The sequence below is a fragment of the Aethalodelphis obliquidens genome, unplaced genomic scaffold (assembly GCF_003676395.1).
Source record: "Aethalodelphis obliquidens isolate GAN/ISIS:26980383/991018 unplaced genomic scaffold, ASM367639v1 scaffold1, whole genome shotgun sequence".
Taxonomy (NCBI): Eukaryota; Metazoa; Chordata; class Mammalia; order Artiodactyla; family Delphinidae; genus Aethalodelphis; species Aethalodelphis obliquidens.
In genome coordinates, this window is record NW_020837945.1 from 95,522,175 (window position 1) to 95,547,033 (window position 24,859).

At 41.5% G+C, this 24,859-nt stretch overlaps 1 protein-coding gene across 1 annotated transcript in view; it reads left to right on the top strand.

Annotated features, from left to right (window-relative positions):
* The first annotated feature begins 221 nt into the window (after positions 1–221).
* The window catches only part of SLC7A14 (solute carrier family 7 member 14), a 119,065-nt gene continuing 94,427 nt past the window's right edge, over positions 222–24,859 (top strand). The window contains exon 1 of the mRNA XM_027111905.1: positions 222–428. The gene's annotated coding sequence lies outside the window, so the exon portion shown is untranslated. The remainder of the gene's footprint in view (positions 429–24,859) is intronic.

Consider the following 24,859-nt stretch of genomic DNA (forward strand, 5'->3'; position numbering starts at 1 on the left):
TTGCATCTCTTGCCCCTCGGCCTCATATAGCCTGAGATACTGGAAGCGGCACCTGGAGGCTCAGTAGGCCAGGCAGGAGTTGACAGAGAGAGAGCGCGCGCGTGTGCGTGTGTGTGTGCGTGTGTGTGTTTGCGGGGAGGGGGGCCGTCTGGTGAGAGGCTTCGGCTCAATAACGTAAGGGGTTGGGCAGCCCACGTGATTCCAGGAGGGCGGAGACCAGCTAGCTGGAGGGAGGACTGACAGGCCGCGGGGAGGGTGCGGGGTAGACGGGGCAATCTGCATAACCGAGGAGCTGTTCCGCAGCAGCGGCTGCCTGCTGCCTTCCTTTGGCGCCACCAGCCAGCATCACAGGAGGCAGGGCCGGGCGCTGTAAGTGCGGACGGCCAGCCATCAACCCCGGCAGCCAGGTCATCGCCTCCAGCCCTCCGGTGAGTGAACGTCCCCCTTCGCCGCGGTCTGTCCGCCTCCGTGCCCTCTGCATCCCAGCTGGACCCCCGCGCATGGGAATGATTGCCTCTGGTTGAATGAACCAGGGAGCCGGAGCCACCGGGAGGGGGGAAGCAGGAACATGGCGCGGAGGCTGAGGCGCGCCCTCCGGGAAGGGGTCTCCTGTAAGAAGGAAGGAGGCGAGTCGGGGTCTCTCCGGCTCTGGCCCGTAATGTGGCCTGGACAGCATGCAGGGTAGGGGGACGCCGGGCTCCAACTCGCAGGGCTACCAGGCGGGGCTGGGACGAATGCAGCTCCGGCGCGGCGGGAGATAGAGGTGAAGGAGGGAGCCGCGAGCTGCGTCCGGGCCCCCCGGGTCTCCACCGACGCCGGGCTCGTCCTGTCCCCCCATGCCTTGCACACACCGGGCTCGCACAGTTCGGTTCTCGGCCTCGGAAAGAGTCCATGGAGAGGAAGAGACGCTTTTCCGGCCGAAGCCCGAGGGGAGAGCGGGGACAAACAACGTCTGCCCTTTTACCAGAGAGCAAACTCTTCACAGGGACTCTAGCTGAGCCCGGTGACCCGACCAGGCCAGCGCGCTCTCAGGAGCATCTGTCCCCAGAGAGCGGTGACACGCCAGGGGCGACGAGGAGGACGTGATGGGTGAAGTGTCCAGGGAAGCTCCCTGGCCAGAGGGGGCAACCCTGGGGAGAGGACTGTCACCTGCACGTAAGACTCCTCTCTTCCCCCATGCCAAAGCACATCAGTGTCCTACGAATCCAGAGGGCCAGAGTAGGGCAGTGTGGCCTTGCGGGACGCAGCCCCCAACCTCCTTCTCGCTCGAGTCACCCCCTCCCTCCCCCGCCCCCCACACACAGGTATTTTGTTTTGTGATTGAACAGTAAGATAGAAGTCGCCAAATGACTAGAAGCGAAGTGAAGGCGGAGGAAAGATGCGGGAATGCTGGAACAGTAGAGCTCTCGCCTGTTCCTGGCACTCCCCACCCCACCACCTGTGCCAGACTCGGTTCATTGAGGTCTTGAACTGAGAGGCGCAAAGGAACCGGCTCTTGGGAGGGATTCTCACCGAAGTGGCGGGGCCGGTCACTGGCCAGAGTTGACCAAGAAACACAGAATGATAAGCCACCGCCTCTCCCTGCTCCACCCACTCCCACCAGAGCCCCCTCCAGGAAGGGGTCCGGGAGAACGCCAAGCGGCAGGATAGCACCGGTCAGGAGCCTGGACCACAGAGAGGATGGCGGGGAGGGGCGCTGTCCGCGGTGCTGAAAGTTCTCCGAGACAGGGAAATAATCCTGCCAGGGGACTGGCGGCTCACCGCTTGCCAACATTTCTCCAAAGCAGAAACTGCGTTAGAACCACGTAAAGGGGGGCAGGTGGGGCAAGCGACCTAGAGAGATGGGTAAAGGTGCTATGCATTCCCTGGTTCTCTGCCTTCCCCCGGACTCCGCTTGGAAGGAGATTTTCCCCACTCCTGGCTAGAGGAGCAAGGAGCGGCTGTCACTCCAGGATCCAGCTTTGCTGTCTTCGAATGGGAAAGAATGTGGCGCCTCGTTCTGTTTTCTCTGCCTGCGCTGTGAATCTTCCTGTTGGTAAAGCGTTGGAAACACAGTTAGGGTTGTTGTTCTGGTAAACACTTCTGTGGCTTTCAAGAACCAGAGAACTGTGAGGCAGCACAAAGGAAGAGGCTTCATCAATGGAGAGACCGGACTTTCTATTCCTGGCCAAAGATTTTTCTGTCTTCAGCACCCTTCTCTCCCCACCACACGTTATTTACAGCTTCTAGATACAGATCTCTAAGCAGCCCAGTGTGTTTCTTTGATGAGCCTTTTACATTATGGGCTAGATGAGGAAGGAACTAAGCCAATTTAGGGAGGCCACGATAAGAGAATATTTACTAAAAACCTACTACCTGCTGAATCATATTATCTCATTTAAGCTTTACAATAGCTGCTAACCATAAGTTTCACCAAGTTAAGAAAACTGAAGTTACGTATCTCAAATCCAGAGCTTGGATTCAAATTCAAGTCTGCTTAACTCTGAAGTGCAAGCTATTTTCATGCCTTCATTTTGGCATTTGGCTTTGGATAGCTGTTACTGGAGAATACAGCGAGAGTCTGTCAAAGGTAGAGGGCCTGCTTTTTTTTTTTTTTTCACACACACTACTCTCTCTTCCAACCCTTTCCTCTTTAATCTGTTCACCCACCCACTGTCACTCACTCCCACCATACCAACTGCTTTTGTGCATGCTGCTTGAGACACCACTGTTCACACAACTCGGGCTTCAGGATAACAGAAACACATTAGAGGACTAAAACAGCAGGCTTTCCTGAAAGAACAGCAGGGCTTTGGGGAATCTGGAGGATTAGAGCCCACTTGTGCTTTCATATTTAGAATTACACCCTTGAGTTAGAGGGCTGGAATAATCTTCAAAATCATTAAGCATCATTGTTTTACAAAAAGGAGAATTTGGGAACCACAAGATGGTTATTAGTCTAAGTCAGAAAACTGAAAGGTTAGGATTGGAATCCAGTTGACCTGACTCCGAGGCCGGTGCCCTTTCCACTACCCCCATGGTGCCTCAAATATTCTTCCATGCCTTCTTTGATTATCTTTGACAAGAACATCAGCATGAGTGAACTATATTCAGTAATTATAAACACTTAAAATACAAGCAGTCCTCATTCCTACTTTTTCTACCTATTCTTTCCCCTTTGGTCTCACTATTCCAGTGTTGTCTGACCCAACATAACTGAGATACCTGACCCACCTTCCTCAGTAACTGTTCTCCCTATAGCAACAAATTGCAAATGGGGAAGATGGTGTGGCATTTCTTTGCTTGCCTTTATGTTGTCTATATTTCCTCTTCTATGATCTATTCTCAACAAATAATTCTGCCAAAATCAGTTACCCTTAGCATCTTCCTATGTTCTCAAAGGTACTTGGAAGAGGCCTCAAAAAGACCTAGGCAGAAATCACTGATCATCATAAGTGCTGATATCTATCAAATGCTAGCCACTATGCTAAGTCCTTTCATAAATCATTTCATTGAATTTTCACAATTCAGTCAAGTAGATAATTTCATTAGAGATGGTCCTAGAGTTCTAGTCTACTCTAACATACAGTGGGCCTGATACTCGATTCATTTTTGCTTGCTTCTCTTTCAGCTCACAGTAAAATCTCACCTTCATTAATTGGATTTTTATAGCCCTAGTAATCACAGCGGCAAAATGTAATTTTTATATTGAATTGGATAGTTCTATCCTGCTCCAATATGTAGAATTTAGAACTTCAAATTCAATTCAAATGGCATTGTTCTGCTGTTCAATCTCTTAATATTTACCACAACATATTCCTCCCATTTGCTATCCTTTACTTAGAGATCCCTTTATGTCTTCCTAGTGCTATTACTGACATTCTGCTTCAAACCCCCTATAGAAGCAAGTAAGGCATAACTCATAATTAAATGCATAACTTCTATGATACCCTCACTGGGCGATCCTGCAAGGGTGCTGTTGCTGGGTTGCTCGGCCCCATGAACCATAAGCTTACACTGTCTAGAACCACTCTATCCAATATGGTAGTCATTAGCCACATGAAGTTATTTACATTTTAGTCAGTTAAAATTTACACATTAAAAATTCAGTTCCTTAATCACAATAGCCGTATTTCAAGTGCTCAGTAAAACCGTATGTGGCTAATGACTGCCTTATTTGACAGTGCAGATACAGAAAACTGCAGAGAGTTCTGTTGGACAGTGTTGCTTTGGAAAGTGCTAAAAACATCCTCACAGCAACTGAGAACGTGAAATTGGGAATAAGGATTTGGGACTCTGTTTTGAAACATTTGCCATGAGAGGAGAAAAAGCTGCTTGTGCCCAGGACATCCCCCAAAGCCCAAAGATGCTCAAGACAATAAGGCTAGCAAGGAGAACACATCTCACTGAAGGAGCTGGTGACCTCTGGAGTTTGCTTCACATAGATTCCATTTTACCATAAAGTAAAGTAAAACGTTCCATTTTACTGTCTTACTGGTTTCCTGAATTCCAACTTAGAAATAACCTAGTGGTTCTTATTCAAAATTCAAATTTATATAAACTTTATATATATATATATATATATATATCTTATATATGATATATGTATATATTTGTCTTAAGATAGATAGATAAATAGATCTCAACAAAGTCTTAACAAAGGAATGGTAACTTGTAAGATACTCTGCCAGAGAAGTAGCTGAGATATACTCTTAGCCTGAAGCTGGTCAAGCATGCCACTCTCAGCCAGTTGTTGCGTATGTAATTTTATCACTAAAGGGGAACTTAGGGAGATTGTCAACTCTGGTCTCTAGCAGATCATGCTGGCTTTAATTATAAATACCATTTTGGGCGGAACCATGGCTTATTCATTTCATGGGAACTGTGTATCTCTTGAAAGGGCTTGGATTTTGCAAGGGAGAAACTATTTTACCTCGGAGCTGAAAAGAGTTTAATTTTCACTGTTTTTAGCTTGAGGGATTTAACTGATTTTACAACCCAAGAAGTAAATAGAACTGACAATGTAGCTTTGAAACTCATGCTGGTAGTACACAATCATTCACTTAATCAATAAAGTAATTGAGGAGTGTCCTATATTAGCACAGAAATGCTGTGGTCAAAGGTGTTGCAACTCCTATAGCCTGGCACATGGGTGCTCAGTAAATATTTGTTGAATTCAGACCATTGTTCCAGGTCTGTTCATGCCATACACTCATCTAGCCAAGAAATGAGTATTCCCTGCAGCATTTTCCTTCAGCAAATAAAACAGGAGACAAACACAGAACATCAAATCTTACCCTGACAACCACCCTCCTAGCCCCTCTAGGGGCACAGGTAGTGATGGCCAAGACAGACTGCTACTGAGAATTGTGCCTTGCTGTCCTCTTCCAGGGAACAAGGGACACATCAGCCCAAAGGCCTTGCATTTCACTATGATGAGACAATTTCAGAAACTTAATGCTTCAATGGAATTGTATATGTTATTTTTCACTTTTACCTTAAAGAGATATTTATTTCCTTGAGAAAGTATTTGATTGGCCTTCATGATTGTTGCAGGCAATTACTCTTATTACTAAATTCATAGGGTGCTTAGCTTAAACTGAAAACACATATATTGATCAGAGGAGAGCTGACGACATCACAGTCTGGCAGGTCACAGAATATTACCCTTTTCCAGGAATAACTGGGCCTCCCTTTAAAAGTTTTAACTGGTGATTACTGACAAAAATGAAATAAAAATAGATCATTCTATTCTAACAAGCCAATAAGCAAATGCCTGGAATTAACTGATTCTCATTTGCCAAAGGCAAAATATTCCAGCCCAATAAACTGTCCTACAAATGAGCAAGCTGGTTTCCATGGCCTGTTCATTTTTTAAATTGTTTTTTTCCCTTTGTTTGTTTTTCAAATAATTAGCAAATTAAAAAACAATTGCATCCAGGTGTTTGAACATTCTGATGACAAAATGTTTCTCATAATTGTAAAGACTTGAATGTTCATTAGAGAAAATATTTATACAATATATTATTGTGCCAATATTTTGTAACAATCACACAGCCCAACTTTCTTATTTTGCAAACAGAGAAATCGAGGCTGCGAATGGTCATCCAAGTTAATAGCAGAGGCAGAAGCAAGACTTGAGCCTTCTCTCTCAATCCACTGCTCTTTGCATCTTTTAACATCATGCATCTTTTCATTAGTCATGAAAATTTTTTTTTATCAATGAGTTTAGCCACCAAACTTTTACCAGAGCTGCTAAGAGTAGGAAAGTGAAGGTACTTGGATTTCAGATTAGTTTCCTTGCACCCCCAGGTGAACTACTAGTCAAGGATAATCAACAGGTAGAAATTTCATGGGTAGAACTATGAACGAGAAGAAAAGCATTCAAAACCTCAGAATCTTTGTTGCAAGAATTTGAGCAAGGATTTAACTCCTCTTACCTTCATCGTCTCCATCTCTAAACCAAGAATTTTGAATTAAATAGTGTTTCAGGTCCTTCCAGCTATAACATTCTATGGTTCTATGAAATGAGGCCAAAGCCTTGAATATACTACCTCATTCAGCCCAAATAATCAAAAATAAATGAAGATTCTTATTTTTACATCATTATTTATTGGAAGCTCTGACATTTCATGCTAGTACTTCACAAAGTAACAACAATAATAACAATGATGATGATCATGATAGCTAATACTCATTTACACTTACTCTGACCCTAAATGTTGGTAATGTTATTATCCCCTTTTTACAGATGAGAAAACTGGATCCCCAAGTAGTTAAATAACCTGCCCAAATTCATCCAGCTAACAAGTTTGTGCTTTTAAGCACCATGCGACACTGCGTCTTTGAAAACCAGATAACCGGTCTCTCAGATAACTGATGTGCATCATTTTTAGGCCACTTAACACACAAGCTCCTTCTCTGGGGAATTTTTACTTTACCTACATTTTCTGGCTAGAATAGCAATCAAGAGGGTAAATAGAACTTCAGGTCTCTGGTTCTGATGAAACTATATAGGGATCTGCGTTGTCTTTCTGCAAGACGGCTCTTGTCCTTTTTCAAGTTAATCCATTGTTTCAGTGGTTCAGTACTCAATGTTGGGCTTTGCATGATGCTTTCCCCAGAATGTATGAATTGCCTGCATTGCCAGAAATGAATGAATGCTGGTGTAGGATTCAGCACCTTCTATGGCTACAAATGTCAGCCTGCCACATCTTCACTGTTCGGTAGAGTTTTCTGGATTTGCCTCTAGGTTTTTTACTCAGAGTGACAATCTAGACAGCTTTTAAGACAGAGACGGAGAGTTTCCCGAGTGCCATTTCCTGGTGGTGGGCTTCGGTCAAAAGTAAGACTAAAATGTTCAAAATCATGTGTGAAATTCATTTTCTTCTCATTAACCCTACCTTACCAAATTAGTCAAACAGAATATATCACAGTATCTACCTATCTCACTGTGGATTTTAATGTGCACTAAATCTGCTCCTCATATTACAAGAAGGGCCAATGAGACAGCACTTTTTAAAACTGCTTATAAACCATAAAGTCTTTACAAAAGAAAGGAACACAGTTTTCGTCCTTTCAGTTCTTCTCAGTCAAAAGTAACTCTCAAGTTGCTGATATACGGTCCTGAACTAGAGTTGACGGCTAAATCAAAGTCTTTAGGGTTAAGAAGATCTTAGATCTAAGCTGCATGTCTAGAAAATGGCATTTACAATATGGGAGGCCTCCTGGTTTACTTCTAAAATCAAGGGTTCTCAACCTCAGGTGCTATCTCACTAAAGGGTATTTTGTTTATTGTTACATACACTGGGGGTGGCTGTTACTACTGCCTTTGGTGGACCGGGATCAGGAATGCTGAATATCCTGCACTAGACAGGACAACCCCGCACAGTAAGAAAGAATCCTACCTTTAATGCCCATAGCACTTGTCTTCCACTGAGAAATAGTGCTCAAGGGGAGATGCTGTTCGTGCTTCCTAGTTCCCCAATTGATATAGAGAGAATTTACTTTTGGTATCCTTCCCCAGGTGAAATCCAGCCATACTCATGTGAAGTCTACAACAGCTCAGAAGCATTACTGGGATTCCAGTAATTTTATCGAGAAGTAAAATAGAAGGTCAGAGATCAGTGGTTTTCAAACTGGCCCTCAGAAGTTTATATAAGAAGCCCCTTCCAACTTCTGCAGGTGCAAGAAGTCCCAGTAGGGTAATATGCCCATATTGCAAGGCCCAGACTAAAGGTTGGCATTTGAGGACCCAAAATTAGTGAATACAACTCTGAAAAACACCACCTTTGCGGTTCACTGGAGAAACACAGGGTTATGCTCTTACTTTATGAGAAGCATGGATCTAGCTAAGCACTGGCACAATCCCTGCCCTCAAGTCACCGACACTCCAGCAGTCAGACATGTAAACTCCACTAATTATCTATGCAATGTGACATATGCTATAACATGTTATGAAGGAGCCTCCAAAAAGAGACAAGGGAACGATTCACTTCCATAGAGAAATTACAATTGAACCATACTTTGAATGATATATAATATTTTCTCATGTGAATAAATGAGAGGAAAGGCTATTGTAGAAATGGGAATAGCATAAGCAAATTCTAGAAGTATGAATGAAAATGATATATGTGCAGACTGATGTGGTTAAGTAGAGACCTGGCTAAGAATGGTGAAAGGTCATACTAGAAAGACTCTGAAGAAACTTTAATACAGCTGAGTGGATGTACTTATCCAGCCCGGAGTTTATCCTTTGAACAGGGTTTTTATGAATATTTTGCGAATATCATTGAACTCAGGGCTGGTTCATGGCAGATATCAGAATCATGAAATCTAATCTCACAGCTGGAAGGAACCTCAGAAATCATCCCAGCCAGCCTTCTCCCTTCCCTATGTTTTACAGTTGAAGTAATTAAAACCCAGAGACATTAAATGACTTGCTCAAGGTCAGCCAGCAAATTAGTGACAGGAGACAGGAGAAAGACTAGAGCCTAGTCTATCCTCTGAGTTCATAACATTTTGCCCTGCTCTGTACTGCCTTCAGGAATTTTATTCATCATTGGTGCATAATCCAATGTAACACACAATGTGATTATTAAGTATTTATGAAGCTCCAAGTTTTCCATAGCTCACTATTAAGATATGGTTCCTTCATAACAACCAGGTGAGAGATCAGATCCTGGGCTGCTTCTACATGAGAATATTCTCTTCAGAAATGCAGACGAGCAGCATAGCCAACACATGGGCATGGCATTCTTCCCCCGCCTCACACACACTCCCCGCCTCTTCATTTCAAACTGCCAGAGATTATAGAGGCACAGCCTGAACAGAAGGCATCTTAATCTCTGGTGATTCTGTAAATAATATGCTGCTCATGCTTGCATATAAATGATCACAGCCTCTCTATTTTCTAGATGAGGGAGCCTTCAGAAAGATGAAGTTGCCTGCACACAGAGCATGTCAGAGATAGGATTGCAGGCTCCAGAGCACCATCCCTCTCTGTAGCAGGGTTAAATTTTTCACCCATCTGCACACTCCTAATAATTTATCCAGGCTTATGGTCTTAAATTTCACCTCATAGTCAAGTTAGTCTGTGCATATTTAGGTTCTGAGATTGCTTATTTCCCACGTTCCTTTCTCTGGCCACCTGTCATCCAATATACATCCAGTAGAGATCATCTAAACCAATCCACTCAATTTACAAGAGATGAAACTCTCTCTGAGAGCCAGAGAGGTGAAGCCACTTGCTCAAGGTTGCAAAGCTAAAAGCAGCACTGTGAACAGACTAGATTCTCTGGCTCCCAGTCCCAGGCTTTTCCCTCCACACCAAGCCGCTGCTTTCCAACAGTAGGTAACAGAGCATCTTCCCACTCTCCACACCCCTCATTCGTTGACCAACCCCATAAGGATGGATGGAAATGACTGATTGCACTGTGCTCAGATGCTCATTCCAAGACCTTGTTTAGAATACCCACAACTTATTATCGTCCACATTGTATTGATCCATCTATCATATTAAGAAGCTGGTTATGGAGGCAGGACACTTTCTAGTCTAGAGGCTATATACGATTAATGCCATTAAGGTAGAGATCACCACAGAAAACAGTGTGCCCAAGAAAAAAGAGGGCAGGGTCCATGGCTCCCATCATTTGATAACGGAGCAAAGTTCATCCCAAATTCATTGTAAATGGCAGGTTATTAGATTCATAATCCCAGGGACCAGGTAATTGGGTAAATGGATAGATTTAAGCAAGATTGGTTAAAAAAGAGTAAGAAAGTAAAAAAAGAGAACTCCCAAACCATTTCTGCTTCAGGGGCAAGGTGTTTTGCCCAAATGGATCAGCACAGTACATTTAATTTAATGTACACAAGGCTTACAATGATAGGGTTTTTCTTTTTTAGAAAATCAATGAAACTCATATTTTCTATATAGATTCATTCTGAGAAATCATTTAAAGACAAAAACAGGTGGTGTTTCAGTAAAAATTGTGTTGAAAAGAGAATGAGGGAAGAAATCTAAGAACTGGCTTCTCAGGTAGGGTTTCATAGGGTCATGATTGTCTCACAGTCTGACCAGCCTTATTACGTATAGAAACTTGATTTTATCAGTTCCATCAAAAGTCTTCTAGCTCTGAAGAATCAAGCCATAATCCCCAAATCCCAAGAGGCTGATGTGTTAACTAGATGCCAATACAAGTCACTTGCAATGCAGGATGCTTGTGAGTGTTACCCAGGCCATTCCCATCCTGGTATTAGGATAGCAACACACCCGAATGAGCTGACTTGTGAGCACATCAGGATCAATGGAGTTGGACAGGCAGTCTCATGAAATTTGCCATCCAGGCTGCAACAAGGACTAGAGAATTCTTCCAAATTCCACCCAAGAACACCTTTCAGTTTACTGGAATGTTGGGCCCTTCAAATAAAGGGTCTTGTTTCCCCTTTCCCTAGTGTTAGAGAAACTTGGGGAAATTATTTCAGCAGAAGGTAGAGACTTTATCTAGCCTCCATGCATCCCCCATCTTCTGTTAGGATATTATTTCATACACGTTATAACTTCCTAACTCACAGTCTATCTTATATTTGTTACAGGCTAGTCTTCCTTAGGGAGTTCTGGTAGGTGCCCCAGTTTAACCACCAGTCATGAATAAGCCATACTAGTGGTTGGGTTATTTCTGTAACGGGCAAAACCCTTGTACTTTGTGCTGATTCTGTTTATTCCTCTCCAGAGGGTGCCATGATCTGACCTTGCTCTGAGAGCACCAGATCTGGTTTATCCTTGTCAGTAATCTTCATGTGTGGACCCTGACATTTGAAACTGTACTCATTAGTCACTCTCAACACAGAAAACATTCATGGGGTGACTATGACTCATCCACAAAATGCCAAAGGAATCAACTCTCAAAATGTTTTTTTAAAAATCAGACACCATGGCTACCTCTGACAGAGGTCCAACAACCATTTTAACTATTTTTATTCTCCCCTTGAGCAGACTAGTTATCCTGGTTCCAAGCAGGCACAAACTACAGCAGACTGTTTGGGATTCATCTTAAGTTCTTTCCTAGTCACACAGACTTTTGACACACTTTCTATTCCAGCATCAGAACACAGAGGAAGACAATATCTGAATGAGTAGAGACTGTCGTGCCAAAATAAATTCCTCATATAGACGACTAAAACATGCCACCGTAGAACTTAATGTCAAAATAGAAACAAGACTTCTCTATCTCAATAATGTCTTCGTGACTAGCCTGTGTTCTTCTTTGCTGCCCCCAAGACTATTCCAAACTACAGTTGTAAATAAATGCTATGGTGCCAACACAGTACATTAGGAATCTGGGGAGAACCTGTCAGTTGAGCTTTGTGATGTTATCTCTTTATACATGTGATTCCAATATGGCCAGTTACTGAGTGTTCGTCTTAAAGTCAAGGATAATTACATGGCTACATCATAATACTGCTGGTAATAGTAATAACTGCTCACATTTACTCATTTAATCCTATGACATAAGCATTATTGTCCCAATTCTACATATGAGAATTACTGAATTTAAATGACTTGCCCAAGGTCTCACAGCCAGATTCAAACACTGTGCCCTCTGACACCAAGATCTTCACCATTCGCATTACTCATCCACAATTTTAAAATTCTCTCTGAAACAGACTAATCCTAATATAGCTTACATGAGTGCATGGATGATAAGAATGACTTTGCAGGTGTAACTTCATGGCCTTATCAGAGGATTAGACCCAGAGGTCCAAAGACTTAGTGTGGAACCTTGGGCAAGTCATACCTTTTCTAGGCCTCAGTCACTCCATCTAAGAAAGAGAAAAATAATGGCTCTTTAATCATTTAGTTATTCACTCATTCAACAAAATATACTAAAAACTGAAGCTACAAAGGAGAAAAACACAGACTAGGAGCTGTTAATAAAAATAGGAACCCCTGGGCTTCCCTGGTAGTGCAATGGTTGAGAGTCCGCCTGCCGATGCAGGAGACATGGGTTCGTGCCCCGGTCCGGGAAGATCCCACATGCCGCGGAGCGGCTGGGCCCATGAGCCATGGCCGCTGAGCCTGCGTGTCCGGAGCCTGGGCTCCACAACGGGAGAGGCCACAACAGTGAGAGGCCCGCGTACCGCAAAAAAAAAATAGGAACCCCTGTTCAGACTACTGTTGCTAAAATTAAAACAATACTAAGTCCCAAGTACCTAGGGTATGTAGAGGATTGCATTCAGGATTGATTGTTTGGGGTTTGTTTCTTAATCAGCAAAGTGATTTGAATTCTTCTCATGTAACTGTCAACTAAACAAAATTACAGGCCCAACTGACCAATGTAATGCAAGTTTCTACTTACAAAAACAATGGCCTGCATTCTCAAGGTTCCTGTAAATGGTTTCTGAAGACCAATTTGTCCTAAACGGTCAGTGATGCACAATACATCTCTAGACTTAAAAGAAATTAATACTGTAGAACATCAAAGTGCATTTTCATTTGCCTACAGGAACTCATTTCTTTCAGTGAAGGCTGAGATTATGTGATTACCCCAAAACAGGAAGACTAATAAGCTGTAATGGGAGAACTGATGGCAAAAGGGATATTTATTAAGCAAAACAGGATGGGGGATTTGAAAGAAAGGGAAGTAATTTGAAAGGCCATTTTGTTGTTCAGTTTAAGAAAATTCTAAAGTTTAATCTTGCTGATGGACTAGAGGATATTAAGAAAATGTTAAATGAGAGAGTAAAAAAGAAACTTAAGTCAACCCAAAAAAATGGAGGGGAAAGAAATCGCATTCTTCCTAAAGTACTTTCCCTTCAAAGGAAAAATTGGGGTCGGAGGCACAGGGGCATTTGCTGGGCAGTAAGAAGTGAGATGCATTTCCCTTCCCCCAGTCAAAGTCTTTACCAGTGTCCCAGGCTTGAGAGTAAGAGGTATATCTCACACAAGTAAGCAGATGGGTCTTTCTCAGTTCTGAATCACTCAGTTTGCCCCCAGTTTTCAGAAGTCACTTGCAAAAGGCATCGTCATGAAGCCATTAACTAATGATCCCCAATTCACTAAGCTTAGAAGCCTAATTTATATACAGGAAACTATTTGGACTTTTAAGGTAATTTTCTCCTCTTAAAACAAGGGACATCAAGCCTTTCCCAGCACATAACCAAAACAAAACAAACACAAACTCAAAACTCAAGGGAGAATCACAGTCATTAGAAAATGAAGTAAATTTGGACTTCCCTGGTGGCACAGTGGTTAAGAATCCACGTGCCAATGCAGGGGACACACGTTCAAGCCCTGGTCCCGGATGATCCCACATGCTGCGGAGCAACTAAGCCTGTGCGCCACAACTACTGAGCCCGCGTGCCACAACTACTGAAGTCCACGCGCCTAGAGCCCATGCTTCGCAACAAGAGAAGCCACCGCAATGTGAAGCCCGTGCACCGCAACGAAGAGTAGCCCCCGCTCTCCGCAACTAGAGAAAGCCCGCACGCAGCACCGAAGACCCAATGCAACCAAAAAATAAATATTAATTAATTAATTAATTTAAGAAAAAAAAGAAAATAAAGTAAATTTGCCAACCTAATCTCACAGCTTAGCATGTCTACAAAAAAGTAGGGCAATACCGGTTTGTGAGCGGAATGTTAAAATGTAACTTATGGCTTGACTGCATCACAACACTAAGGGTGATCCATTTTAACTTTGCTTTAAATGTTAAAGCAAAGGTTTCAGGGTTAGCTTTTTGCTGTTTTTTTTTTTAGTGAACTATAAGGTGGTCCTCACCAGAATTTGTTTGTTGCTCAGCTGCTTGGAGTTTTTTGGAGAAGTGTTTCATTACAAGCTCGATGGCTATAAGATTAGTAAAACTCATCTGTCCCGGACCTTGAATGCTGAGCTAAGATTAGGCTTTAAGTCACAAGCAGTGGGAGCCCCCCAAGGTTTTCGTACAGTGAAGTTGTGACCAGAAGAGTGACAGAAGGTTCTGGCAACAGTGAGTGGGACAGATGAGTGAGCCAGAGAGAGGGTGGAAATAGAAAAGTCAAGTCAGGAGATTAAGCTGTGAAGAACGTACAAGAAACAGCGCATTTCATAGCTGTAGAATCAGGGGCCATTCTTGCTACTTCTCGGCTGGTGTGGAACTATGTCACCTGGACCTTGAGATGAGCACAGCTCCCAGGACTAGGGAGAGAGAGCACCCTCTCTCCTAGGCGCCACACCTGACTTGGGGCCCCCCTTTCTCTCAGCTGACAGGAGCCCCTCTACACTTGTGGTGAAAGGGTTGGTGGGAATGGGCAGAAGTACAAAGAGGGGGAACACCAGATAAGCTTTGCCTGCCGGGAACCAAAATGGCGCCAAGGAGGCACCATGAGGAAGTGAAGCAGGGTCGGTGGTTTCAAGTCTGCCTCTCTCCAGCTGCCTGTGCATCACCTTGCACAGGTCTCTGTGCTTTTCTGGGCCTGAGATGCCTCATCTGTAAGACAGAAAGGCTACCATGGATGATTATCATGGTTCTTTCCAGCTTGAAAATTTATAACACCAGCAGCATATTATTAAAGATGCATTTCACAGACCACATTCAATTCAATTCAATTCCAGCGTGGACCACTGTACAAAATGCCAAAGCTCCAAAGGGCTTGATTTCCTCTGTTTATTTTTTCTCCCTCTGTTTCTTGTATTTTTCCATTATTTTTCTGATAGAGTATTTTTCCCCTGTTCCATTTGTTTCTTCATTTTCTGGTGGCAGCAGGGAAGGGGCTGTTTCAATGAGACAAGAAACTGAGATCATCTGTGTATTGACAAGACAAGGAGAAGCCAGGGCCTAACCAGCCAGCTCTTTTCCACATCATTCTGCTGGTGACCCTCAGCACAGCACCAGCAAGAAGGGGAAGTTGAACTCACCCTCCCTTCTGACTTATTTTTTATCACTGCTTTCTCCGCCAAGCTGCAGGCTTCCAGATGTTCTAGGCAACTCTCTCCCTCACTGCCTGCAAGCCAAGCAAGGTGATGGTTGTCAGCCCCTTTACCCTAGGAAAAGTAATAAAGAGAGAGGTGTTTTTTACAAGTCTTATGCACACGCACATGTACACACACCGTCCAGCCTCCTATCTGCAACTGCCTCTGTTTAAGCTTGGCTTCCTCAAATCCAGCCAGTCAGCAGGGCCATGGAGGCCTCACTTCCAAAGGACCGGACACCAAATTGGTCACTTGTCTTTTAGTCGCTTGAGCTACTATTGCATTTGAGAGGCATCAGCTCCTTGTCTTGCTCAGCTCAGCTGAAGCTGAGCTCAGCTAGGGTCTCCCCTGTTTTGCTCCTCTACCTCACTCCCACCCCCAGCCCAGGGCTTCCGACCCACTACTTCGGCGTCTCACTTCCTATACCAGTCTGGTTGATATTCCAAGGGCAACTTCGTTATCTCAAAAGAAAGAGAACCAGGATGGTTCTGCTCCTCATAGGCTAAGGAGACTAGAGATTTCCTCCTAACAACCCAGGAGTCTGCAATGAGAACCAGATTATTGGGTGGTTAGAAATACTTTAAAAATAAAAACTTGATACCCAAGAAAGGCCTATGTGGATCTACATAGGGCCCAAAGCTGGAGAGATAAGGAAAGATTTAGTTGCCAAAAAAGTCCTATGGGAAGTATAAGTTACTATTAGAATTAGAGGAGGCAATTGGTCCAGCCCTGTCTCCTAGAGTAATAACAATAATATCTGTATTTTAATCCAGTACGTACCAGGCACTTCATATATTGACTACATTAACATGAATTAGCACAATAATCCTATAAGGTACGCATTTCTATGTGCATTTTTTAGATAAAGAAACCAAGGCTCAGGGACTTCCCTGGCGGTCCAGTGGTTAAGACTCAGCACTCCCAATGCAGGGGGCACGGGCCCCGTCCCTGGTCGGGGAACTAAGATCCCTCATGCCGAACAGTGCAGCAAAAAAAAGAAAGAAAGAAAGAAAGAAGAGAAAAAGAAACCAAGGCTCAGAAAGACTATAAACTTTAACAGGTGAGGCAAAGACTCTAACACAAATCTGTCTGACTTCAAAGACTATAGCCTATTACTTTTGCAAAAGGATAAACTGCTAAAACTTAAACTTGATGAAATAAAACCAAAGCCAGTGAACTGGAGACAGACCTCCTGGGTCCTGGGACTACTGCCTGTAACCAGCAGTGTGACCCTGGGCACATCTTTTAGGTTACACTTTCCTTGTCTATGAAATGAGTTTCGGATCCAATTATTTCTTCCAGCTCCAGCACCTGGGAGTGTGCTTTCTAGTCCCTGCGTGTCTCTTTCACAGGAGCCAGCAGCTAAAATCATCTCAGCACAACAGATCTCTAACAACAGGAAGTGCCACTTCAGAGGCTCTGGAAATGACTCAGAAAATCATTCCGTTCTCCAAAGAGAACCTATAATTTATATGACTGTGATTACCCACTGGTCAGGGCCAGCCTAGGTAACACTCAGCGCTGTTTATTCCACCAGCATTCCACTCCACGGCATTCTGGTGACATTGGAGAGAGGATCTGTGCTCCGTTTTTTGTCACCCATGTGTTAAAGGGGATAGTGACTCAAAAATGAAACAGGGTAAAAGATTCATATTACAACCCACACGTACCTCTTATGTGAAAACCCATTACGAGAACGCGTTAATGGCAGGTAGAGCTGGGGTTATTTACTAGCAAGGAGTCTTCATTTAATAAAAGGAATCACCAGGATTCCTAAATAGTGTATGTTTACAGTCTGTCAGAGACTGAACTTGATGGAGTGATAGATACTAAATCCAATGCTGACTGAATGCAGATCAAAACCAAAGTGGGAACGTGTGTTATTTAATGTGAAAATAAGATATCCTGTTTGCAAAACTTTGCTTTACACACAGCCATTAGGAACCAGTATTTGCTGAACTGATGTGAGAGTACATTTTGTATGGCAGGAGCCCCACAGGTATGAATCTATGCAGCGGGGTGAGGAAAGGAGAATGGAAAGTGGAGGTAAGATGTGACAGAGCCCCATTTTTCTGCTTAGAAAGGCATCATGGCAGTAAATATTGCGCTGACTTTTAAAAAAACTGGAAGGATGTTGCTAGAAGAGAGGATGATATATGGTGCAATTCTTTGAGTTAAACAACCAAAAGTGAAGCTTCATCTAAGCCATCTAGAATATTAATAGGCCTCCTTTGGTCAACATGTTAACCATTAAAGAGAGTCTGCCAAGCAAAAACAATATTTCTTGTAGCAAGGACAGCAACCAGACAATGCCAAAATAAACAATATTTCCCAGGAGGAATCAGGAAATCTTATTACTGCCTCTGTGGTTTACCATGTCCTGACCTACAAACAATACATTATCAACAACACACCGTGGACAGCCTTTTAAAGTTTATATCACTTTTCCACATGGCATTTCTTATTTAATCCTCTTCACAACCCTGCAGGGTACACAGCATGAATATACTATCTTCATTTTGTAGACAAAGACACTGAGGTTCAGAAAGGTAGAATGACTTGTCTAAAGACACGCAAGTTTTCTGCGACAGATTAGTCTAATACCCTAGACTTCTGACTCAGTCCAGGGCTCTCTCCACAATACCCCAATAAGATCCGAGGCTTGGGGCACCCCCAACTATATCAGTTTAAGTGGAAAACAGCTTATATATTTTGTGTGAAGGTGCAGACATAGCAACTTCTCACACTGGGAAGTTTGTGAATCAATTAACAAATATTTGTGGCAAGAAGTTTGCTAGGTTGTATATTAACCCTGAAAAAGACTAAAACATAGGTCATGTCCTCAGTGAGCTGACAGCTGTGGCGCCTAGACTGTGAAGGGATTTGAAGCCACAAGATGTATTATCAGAAGTAATATTAGCATCAATTAAGGCTCAGAGAATGAACAGGTGAGTCAGAAGAAAAAAAGAGAGTGAGGAGAAGAAGGGTTATAAGACCCAAGACAGGGCACTAACGCTTAAGGACTTGGCTTTGAAGTCACACGCAGGAAGGACTGTAGATTTAGGCCCTCTGGAAGAGGGGACTTGAAACTGAGACCCCTACACAGATCTAGGACCTTCAAAGTACCTCATTCTCAGTGAAAGGAGAGACAAGAAAAATCCTACCCACTCCATCAATGATCATCAAGGGAGCTTGTCTCTGCCCAGAGCTCTGAACAGAGAACAAAAAAAGTCTTGCCTGAGAAATCAAAACCTCAGCCTTTCCACACAAGGGTGGAGGCCAGATTCTCACTGCTCACTCAGTATGAGAATCCCAAGGCTGGGAATTTAACATAAAAATTGGGCCACAAATACCCATGAGGCACCTGGCAGAAGCAAAATGCAAAACAACTCTGGAAGGATACTCCCACAACCCAGGCCAGACAGGATATCCTAGATAAAACAAGCTCCACTGAAGTTTGCTCACAATCAAAAATTTAAAAACAGATAAATACTCCCCCATGAGTCAGAATGAGTAAACACAGAGAACTGGAGGTTATCCCAAGAACCTAAGATAATAGAAAATCTGAAGGAGACTGAAATAAATGTGTTTAAAATAATTTTAAAACCAAAAGAAAGTGGGGAGGGGACCACAAAGAAAGAACAAGATGTCATGAGAAAAAAAATAAATGAATTTGAAAAAGAACCAATTGAATTTTTAGAAGTGAAAATATGGTCACTGAAATTTAAAGCCTAACGAAGAGATAACACATAGCTGGAGAGAGAATCGGTGAATTGAAAGATTTTAGGCAACTGCACAGGATGCAGTAGAGAAAGATAAAAGAGCTGGATATACGAAAACACCATTAGAGATAAGAAGAATGAAATGAGAAGGCCAAGCATTTATCAAGTAGGCATTTCAGAAAGAGAAATCAGAAAAAAAAAATGTGTAGGCAACAATGTTTCAAAATATAATGCCTGGGAATTTTCCAGAATTTCATAAAGATATGAATTCTCAGGTATAAGGATAGCCACCAGTTCTAAGCAGGGCAAATAAAAATAAACCCAAACCTAGATACATGTAATAAACTTCAGAATGCCAAAGACAAGACAAAAAAACCTAAATGTACACAGCAAGCATAAAAAGATTACATAGAAAAGAAAACAGTGGAATCTAAGCATACTTTTCAATAGCAACAATAGAGACCAGAAGACAGCAGAATAATATGTTCAAAATGCTGAGGGAAAATAACTGTCAATTAGTATTCTATACCCTTTTAGAGTAAGGCTGAAATAAAGACATTTTCCAACAAATATTAGGATACTTAGTCACTCAGACCTTCAATAAAAGAACAACGAAAGAATATTCTTCTAGGGCTTCCCTGGTGGTGCAGTGGTTAAGAATCTGCCTGCCAATGCAGGGGACTCGGGTTTGAGCCCTGGTCTGGGAAGACCCTACATGCCGTGGAGCGACTAAGCCCGTGTGCCACAATTACTGAGCCTGTGCTCTAGAGCCCGTGAGCCACAACTAATGAAGCCCGCGTGCCTAGAGCCCATACTCTTCAACAAGAGAAGCCATCGCAATGAGAAGCCTGCGCACCACAACCAAGAGTAGCCCCCGCTCACCGCAACTAGAGAAAGCCTGTGTGCAGCAACGAAGACACAACGCAGCCAAAAATAAAATTAATTAATAAATTAAAAAAAGAATATTCTTCTAGAGGAAGAATATTGAGACCAGAGGAATAATGAGCAAAGAAAGAAATTGGAAACTTGGGTAAACCTAAAGAAACACCTCCACACCACTGAGAGGCTCACATACCGCAAAATAAATAAATAAATAAATAAACAAAAATAAAGGATAATGGCCAAGGCAGTGCGGACTTAAAAACAAGGTAGGAATATAATAGTAGCCAACAATAACACTGAAGAGTGAAGGAAATTAATAAGAGCAAAAGGAGTTAAAGGCACTTGTTTCATGTAGAAAGTAGGGAAAGATATTGACTAGCTTCATATTTCAGGTCAATAAATTAAGGGTAACTAACAAAAATAATAGATGGTATATAATCAAATGAATAAAAAGGAAAATGTATTTTTTATTCATTTGATTAAAAAAGGGGTAAAGTGGACAGCAAAAAAAAAAGACATGGTAAATACATAAGACAAAATAATATAGGGGAAATAAATCTAAATATTCTAGTAATCCAAAAATATCAACATATTAAGTGAGTAACTTTAAGGTTCTAGGGTGGATTTTTAATATTTTATTTAAGGGATATACTTGAAAAACTAAAGACATAGAAAGGTCTAACATTTAGGGATAGAAAAATATAATCAATATTTTTCAAATACTAACCAAAAGAGGATATTATAGCTCTGTTAGTATCATACAAAATAATTTTAGTATAAAATATAAACAAAAATGATAGTAACGTAATGATAAAAGGAAAAACTTATCAGGAATATATAATAATTCTGAACCTGTATAGCCCTAACAATATAACTTCAAAATATATAAAGCAAAAGTTATCAAATACATAAAATTCCCAAATGGGAAAAGCTATTAAAAATTTTTAGATGTAACATAGTAAATCAACAGTACTTCCATAAAAAATTATTTGTTTTGAAAAATAATGTTTAGATAAACATATAAAATAAAATCTTTATTGTGTCAGAGTAAGGAAAGATTTCTTACATAAATCACACACACACACAGCAGATCATAAGGGAAAATACTGATAAACTGACTACATTAACATTAAAGACTTCTATACAAAAGACACTATTTAAAAAAAGACAAGTCACAGAGTCATTATAGCATTATGAGCTACATATGACATATTAGAATGCAGAGTGAATGTTAAGATAGAAAAGATGTTAAGTCTTAGGGAACTGGCTGGTACTGTTTTTTACAGGTCAATACTACACAGTTAAATGTGTATGGGTATGTGTGTATGTCTTTTCTGTTATGTATTGTTCTAGACACATGGTGAAAGTGGTTATGTATGTGACTCAGGCAATATCAATGTATAGGCTAAATAAAATAAGTCAAACAGATTAACTGAATATAATATTTCACTGGAAATTAAAAATACCATCCAGCTATGCTCAGGATTTCCTTCTGTTATGGAGAAGAGCTGCAAATGCTAGGCCACTCCCTGCTCTTGGTATGGTTTTCCATAAACCAAAACTTTGGTCCATCATGTGCAGATTATGAGGGGCTCTGTGGAGAGGCAATGCTTGTTTTGTTTCTCAGGGAAGAGGCTCATCTCCCAGTTAGTTGACTTCTTTTGGTTTTCTAACATAGAAGTTGTTTTAACCAAAAAATTCTTGAAGAGCACAGCAGTACTGGATAAAGAAAACCCAATCCCCATTGCTCCTTTTTTTGGGGTAAAATTTCTCTCCTCAGTATTTTCACAAGAATTGGGAGACTTAAAGCATTATTCCAACTAAATTCTCTTTTGAAGCAAATTTTACGTTAGCTATCAGAGGTGGAGAGAAGCATCACAGGAGGTCTACATTTGCCATGATATTTTAGCACCTTCCATTTTAGATTCTGAAAACCATGCTTCACTGGAAAGAAAAATCTCTGTTTAATTTGAGGATTCTGTCAGCAAAAGAAATGCAAGAGCTGTAAGTCTCCTTGACACCAGGATAAAATGAACTTTTAACAAAAAAGAAAAGAAAGGAAAGCCACAGACCTACAGAAGATACAGTCAATGCATTTAACTATCAAAGAATTAGTATAAATCACATGTGTTTTAAAATTCCTACAGATGTATAAGAAAAGAAACAACAGCACAGTAGAAAATGGGCAATGATCAGGAACAAGCAATTCACAGAAAAGGAAACCCATGCGGTAAAACAAACAAACAAACAAAAACCATGAAAAGACCTACTTAACAAATTGAATAATCAGAGAAATGCTGAACACATTAAACCCACTGAAGGCTTCTCAAACCTATCATACAAGCAACAATTTTAAAGCCTGATAACACTAGGTGTTGGTGAGGATGTGCAGAAACAAGAAGTCTTGCACGTTTCTGATGGAAGTACCAATTTCTGCAACCATTTCAGAGAGCAGTTTGGTGGCTCGCTAGTATCTAGTAAAGTTAAAGGTCCCCCCACTTTATACCCAGCAACCCAACCACACACATGGAAGGAGACACACACTGAAAGGATGTTCCCTGCAGCATGGTTTGCATTCGTGAAAAAAGAGGAGCAACTAAACTGCCAGCATTAGGAGAATGAGTAAATAAATTAGTAGATTTGTACAGTAAGATTATTACACCTGAGTGAAAATAGATTACCTAGACATAGAGACAGATCAACTTCAAAATTAAAAATTTAAGTGCAAAAGCCAGTTGATACAATTTTTAAACATTTCGAACACAGACAACACAATAATCTATAAGAATACAACTTACGTGGTTAAAAAAAAAAATGTTTAAAACATCCATGGGAATGATGTGTACTATCTCCAGGATAGTAGTTACCTCTATGGAAAAAGAGGGAAGAGATGAAATAGGAGAGTCTTGGCTATTAACTGGTACCTTTGATTTATTTTCAGAAAGAGAGACCTATAGCAAAATTGGTTAAATAGGAGTGGCTATCATATTGCTTTCTATACTTTTACATATGTCTGAAATATTTCATAATTTAAAATTTTTATGTTTTGTTTTAAAATTTGAGGCACTGTGCCTAGTCCCATATCAGAGCAGCAAGATGGCCTCACTGAGGTTGGGGGCTTTGAGAAAAGTCTTCCTAACAATTCATGAGAGAGTGGAGGGGGAATTCCCTGGAGGTCCAGTGGTTAGGACTCTGCACTTCCAATTCAGGGGGTACAGGTTCAATCCCTGGTCGGGGAAATAAGATCCTGCATGCTCCGCAATGCGGCCATTGTCAAAGAAAAGAATTCTCAAGTCCCAAGAGAAAATAGTTTTTAAAAAAAGAGAGAGTGGAATTTTGGAGGTCACAGTCCTACAGAGAGAGATGAGGGATGAGACCATCAGGTACCCTAGGCAGGGCTCTCGCACACCTTGACTAGCCCAGTCCGATCCGTGTTTGTTTCTTCAGAGACTGGAGATCCCAGCAGCTACAGCCATAGGTGCTGTGTCATGGAAGGAAGCTCCTGGTCCCAGTGAATGACTCAGCTTGGCCAGAAAGTTGGCAGAGACTGAGCTGGTCCTTCTCACCTCTGAAATGCCAGTGGACTGAAAGGGTTCAGTTGGATTTGGTTGTTAATTACACACTGTGTGAGACTGGAATCTCACCTAATAAAGCCAACCATAGTCTGGCCTCCCAAATTCAAGAGGGGAGGGGGGATGGGGGGAGAAACTCCACATGTGTCAGTTGAAACTATTTGCTTGTTTTATAGCCCAGGTATTAGAATTAGTAGTTTAAAAAAAAAAATCTGTGGCATTCAGCTAGAACACGGATTAATCAATATCCCATTCTTGAGTCAAGCAACCTAATGAGTGTTCAGGGGTGAAAAATTTTTTGCTAGAGAAAAGGAAGGAACAAAAAATTACTCTGTGAATGCTACATCCCTTACATGAAAACAATTTTTAAACTGGTCTAATGGTAGGCATGTTAAGGTGGAAGACTATAATCTTCTTCCTACTTTCTAAATTCTTCACAATGATAGTTATCAATTTTATAGTAACAAAGTTTTTAAGAAAAAAAGAGTAACATTGTATTTCTGAAATCAGAAATACAGTTCTACTGTATTTCTACTGATTGAGAGAAATAGATCTTTTCTGGTACCTGGAAGAGAATCTTACAATCACTTAAGAAATCAATTTGAATTAATGACATTCCACCTTTCTAAAAGAGAAAAGAATTGCATTCTATCTTCTCCCCCTGAACAAATTTAAAAATTGAAACAACCCTGTGAAATCACTAATGTTCTGTTTCAACAGGCCCTTTATCAGCATTAATACTAGCAATTGGTAGGAACACATTAATTAGTAATTTTGTGAGGTACAAGTTTAGAAAGCACTATATGTCACTTGTGGTTTTTATGAAACAGAATTTCATGCAACTAGACTCCTATATAAACCTCCGGGGGCCGTCATTTAGCCAGGCAGTTACTAGCATGAAAATCAACAGTTCCCCAGAGAAAAACATAATTCAAAAAAACACATGCACCCCAATGTTCACTGCAGCACTATTTACAACAGCCAGGTCATGGAAGCAACCCAAACGCCCATTGACAGATGAATGGATAAAGCAGATGTGGTACATATATACAATGGAATATTACTCAGCCATAAAAAGGAACAAAATTGGGTCATTTGTAGAGATGTGGATGGACCTAGAGACTGTCATACAGAATGAAGTCAGTCAGAAAGAGAAAAAAAAATATCACATATTAATGCATATATGTGGAATCTAGAAAAATGGTACAGATGAACCTGTTTGCAAGGCAGAAATAGAGATACAGACGTAGAGAACA